This window comes from Epinephelus fuscoguttatus, linkage group LG19 (assembly GCF_011397635.1).
Source record: "Epinephelus fuscoguttatus linkage group LG19, E.fuscoguttatus.final_Chr_v1".
Classification (NCBI taxonomy): Eukaryota; Metazoa; Chordata; class Actinopteri; order Perciformes; family Serranidae; genus Epinephelus; species Epinephelus fuscoguttatus.
The window spans coordinates 11,727,884-11,733,192 of NC_064770.1; positions in this window are offsets into that span (position 1 = coordinate 11,727,884).

Here is a 5,309-nt window from a genome sequence, read left to right on the forward strand (position 1 = left end):
AGTCATTTTATGCTGATTTGTAGTTCTCTTGCATCTTCTTGCGTGTCATTGTGGTTATTTGGTTTCTCTTTGAGGTTTGGTACGCGTTCATTTGAGTGCCATTTTGCAGGTGACCAGGAGGGCCTCTGACACTTTGGGCTCCTGGGTCTGTCCCATGTAGACCCGTCCAGTAAATCATTCATGAATATGCACACCACATTACTTCCCGTTCAGTACATGGGAGTGCACTATGTGCAACATATACTATAACTGCAGTGCATCTCTCGGCTTTTACATACATGGACAGCTGTTATAGCAACCCTGGTGGTTTCTGACAGTCTTCTGATTTTTCCATTGTCTGGGCATGTCAACATGATCACAGTGTGACATTGGTGGCTTTTTGAATTCCAGCCCTGGTGATGCATTATGAACATCTTATACCTACCCAGGCTTTGTGCTGTGTACATTAGAGACACATGATTTTAAGGTTTAATGATAATTTTGGTGTGGACAGTTCTGCTGATGGACCTTCCTCCTCTTTTCTCCCTCTTTTTTCTTTCTTCTCAAAAATTCCCTTCCCTGACTAATTATCCTTTTCCTACATCAAATCTATGCTTATCACAAAAACACATAGACTTGTTGGAATTTTTAAGATAAATACTTAATAATGACATAAAATGAATAAAGGCAGTTTGTTGAGAAATTTTACGAATAAACAAGAAGGAAAGTGTTTCTCTTTATGTGCCGAGAGATGTGCGCCCACCTTCTCATGCAGGATACACTTTCTTTAACTGCCTGTGCAGAGGACACTCTTATGTAACGTGAGTTATATGTGAAATGTGAAAGAATCTGGCAGACCACACACACACACACACACACACACGCAGCAACGGATGGGCTCATCATCCCTGTTGTCATGGTCATTTTAATAACAGCGAAGGCCTCCTTTATAGCCTTGAAGATACAGAAATCTCTTCTAGCACAGAATACATAACGATCTATTGATCCTTTGCAGCACCGTTGCTCAATCTGTACCTCTGAAAGGCAGGTGTTGATCTGCTTTATGAGACCCACGGCACCAATCAGCCAGATCTGCGGCGACAAAGCAGAAGCAATTACAGTCTACAGGCTGTGAAAAGCTCTCAAACGCATGGAGATGTAGAAAAAAGAACTATAATAAAAAAACTGTCAGCTCTCATTTACCATCAGCGCTTAAAACAATTTTAACCAGATTGTGGACAATCTCACAAACATTTGATGTGTGTGATGTCTTTATTGCTTTCTTATTGTTGTTTTTTTTCTTCAAGAACCAAATGATATAAAATCAGCTGTGACCACAAACAGAACAAAGATCAGACAGGAAATATTGCATGAGGACATTAAGAGACAACAGTGTGAAATATGTCTGATTTTTGTTTCCTCTTACAGACAGAATTATCATTAAGTGAGACTTATAAAACACATACTGTAGGTCCAGTCCTTGATTATGTTCTGCTGAGCTGTGTTCAAAGCCATTGTAAAATAAATACACAGCTGTGACCGCATTGCAGTGTTACTGTGGCAATTAACTGTTGTTTCAGTGTGTCACATTTTGTTTAGCAGTTGGGCTAAGTGTGAATAAGTCGTTGAAAAAGATAGACAAGATAGTGGAGGAAGAAATAAAAGAAAGACACTCTGAAATTAACAAGAGAGAAATTAAAGAGCTGAAAAGTCAAGTAATAACTCCAGGGACATTACACAGAACCCTGAAGGTCTCGTCAACAAAGTCTGGTTCAGTGTGCGGCTGCATACGAGACGCAGAGCTACAGTGGGCGACCGCAATCATTCATCATCGCCCAATGGAGATTGGTCACAAGAACACAAAGCTGTCATTAAGTGAATGCACAAAAAACCACAAAGATGCCATTAAAGAAGCAAAGAGAGTCTGCAGAGATTAATGTTTGAGAAGCCAGGTAACCCACTGTGCGCTGTCACTTAGTCAGAGAATACCTGTCATTGCTGCCTCCCAATCCACCGGCCTTTTATCTCCATCCACAGTGGATAAACTACACCAACAATCAACACTGCAACCTCAACTTGCTTGTACATTGTCATCACAGCCTCTCATGGCTTATTGCTTAATTTTACTCCACAGGATTTATTAGACTGCAGTTACTTTACAGATTAAAACTTTTGCACACAAACACATGAAACTTATAAGATATGATGTTTTATTATAAATAAAAGTACTCAAAAGTAAATAAAGATAGATCTGAAACAATTTGTTGATTAACTGATTACTCCATTGAGAGAAATTAACTGATTTAAGTCATTGTAATGCAAGAACATTTCATGGCTCCAGCTTCACAAATCTGACAATATGGTGCATTTATAAACACATTTCTTGCTTTCTTTACGGTAAACTAAATCTTCTCTAGCTCAGTAATTTTGTATCTCTTTGTGGTTGTTTTCTGTCTCTTTGTGGTCGTTTTCTGTCTTTTTGTATTTTTTGTATCTTTATTATCATTTTTTATCTCTTGTGGTCATTTTGTGTCTCCTTGTGGCCATTTTCTGTCTCTTTGTAGTCACTTTGTACCTCCTTGTGGTCGTCTTCTGTCTCTTTGTTGTCATTTTGTGCCTCCTTGTGGTCGTTTTCTGTGTCTTTGTAGTTTTTTGTCTCTTTGTTGTCATTTTGTGTCTCCTTGTGGTCTTTTTCTGTCTTTTTTCTGTCTTTATTTTCATAATGGGCTCTAGTTTCGCAGACCTGGCGAGGCAGGGGCGCAGCGCACCTGCGCTTCGCCAACTGGGTGTGGCCAGGCGGATTTTGCAAGTTTGGCACACCGTGTGCGCTGGCGCAGCTACTCATCTTTCCCACCTCCGTCCCTCCTACCTGCGCAAGATGGAAAGAGGGAGGAGAGAAGGCGTGGAGTGGGTTTTACACACATCACACCAATCAAATGAGCCCCTCTCCTCACCCTTAAATGCGCCACGCGAAGGTGTAATGAGAGTTTACTCAATTCGCCATGGCAGAAGAGAGCAGCAGCGTCAGACAGCCAAACTTCTCCCAGGAGGAAACTGATGTTTTGGTCCGGGAGGTCCAAGCTCGCAAAACTGCAAGCAGACCTCCACGGGCTGATGATGCAAAGGTAGCCTGGGAGGAGGTCACCACAATTGTAAATCAATGTTGCGTTTCTCTCGTGCGCATGCTCTCTCTTTTTCTCTCGCAGTCTCACTCTGTTTCTTTTCTTTGGACTTTTCTAAGATGACAGATGCTGAATATATACTCCCTATCTGATGCTGTGGCTGTTTGTGGTTGGCTGAGAGGGATGTGAACTCATTAGTTTGCAGCTATGTGTTGGGTTTCCATTACGCGTGCCACACGCTGACATCAGATGTGACGGCACAGTCGATATAGAGATACATTTATGTGCTGATTGCAGATAGTCACATTGAATAGTGGTTTTGTGGCTATTTATTGCATCGTTAATGTGCCTGACATTCTGGAAACCTGCCTGTGAGGTTTTGGTGACGTGTGCGCACTGTCCGCCGGTCAGCCAAACTTCAGCTTACACCGGCTGCGCTCCGCCTGCGCTGACAGTAGACCTGGTTTCAGCTGGCGAGCTTTTAGCACACCTTCGGCGAAGCCTTTTGGCACGAAACTGTCACTGCGCCAAGCTGGATCTGTCGACACCTCCCCCTGCTGCGTCGCCACACCCATCTCAGTGCACCTCGGTCTGCCAAACTACCAAACTGAGTGCGCCTCGGGTTGCGCTGCTCGAAACTAGCTCTGCGCGGGGTTCACCACCCTGCGCCACCCTGCGCTGCGCTGAGAAACTAGAGCCCTGTGTGTCTCTTTGTGGTTGTTTTCTATCTCTTTGTAGTTTTTTGTCTCTTGTGTTCAATTTGTGTCTCTTTGTAGTCATTTTGTGTCTCCTTGTGGTCATTTTCTGTCTTTTTGTAGTTTTTGTATCTTTGTGGTCATTTTGAGTCTCTTTGTGGTCGTTTTCTGTCTCTTTGTAGTTTTTTGTCTCTGTTGTCATTTGTGTCTCTTTATGGTTGTTTACTGTCTCTTTGTGGTTTTTCTTATCTCTTGTGGCCATTTTCTGTCTTTTTGTAGTTTTCTGTCTCTTTGTTGTCATTTGTGTCTCTTTATGGTTGTTTACTGTCTCTTTGTGGTCTTTCTTATCTCTTGTGGCCATTTTCTGTCTTTTTGTAGTTTTTTGTCTCTTTGGCTGTTTTGCATCTCTTTTTTTGGTCATCCTATGTCACTTTGTGGTCCTTTTCTGTCTCTTTGTAGTCTTTTTAATGTCTCTTTGTGGTCATTTTGACATTGTGTTGCATCTCTTTTTGATCATTTTGTGTCTCTCTGTTTTTGTTTTGTTTTTTTTACATCCGCAAGTGCTGCAGACCATAAATGGTTTCAAAATCTATCTTAATCTAAATCAAAATCAGGTAAGCCAAATGTGTGGTATTTATATTGTGCTTTTCAGGGCCTGTGTCCACATGGGTTTTTTCATCTGGACGCAAGCATCTTTTTCAATTGTTCCCAATGAGGAGAAAGCATATGCGGCCACATACAGAAAAGCACCGTGCCCAGCAGCCTTTCTAAGGGTGTTCTGGATTTTTTGTGCTGCTGCTCCAAACACTTCTACACTGAAAATCTCTGAACTGTTCAGAAAGGTTCTAGTGACGTCACTTCTGACTATTGTCACAAAAACAGAGAAGTCCATTTGTGGGAGTGGATTGGCAGGACACCAAGTGTTGAGGGTTGTGCTCTTATCACTTTACTCATATAAGCTTGTTGTTAATTGAGTATTCAGCCCTCTGTTGACATAGTGTTACCTTGGTGACCAGCTAATATTAGTGTCAAGATATTGTTTAAAACCAACAAACACGCATTCAAGCTATTCAAAAAGGTGCTGGGGGCAATTTATTTATGAAATGGAAGAAGCGCTTGTACAATTTCAGGTGCTTGTAGGTGTACTCTGCTTGAATATTTGTAGTTTATTTAATCTAAACCAAATAAGCCTGCTGTATTGCAGTGCTTGTACTTTGAGTGTTTTGTTTTTATACAATTTTGTTATTCAGTTGCATTTATCTAAGCGCCATTTTTTTCTTTAACTTTAAGATTTTACTTAAAAAAACACAAAATAAACTTATAAAACACAATGTACTTCACAGATGTGACAATTGCCTTTTAAAACGCACAGTTTCTCGTTACAATAACTTACATGTTCTAAGTGGAACCCCTCATACGAGAGCACACACACACACACACACACACACACACACACACACACACACAGCATTTTAACACCTCCTTCTTGACTCCATGGCCGTGCAGCCTGCAG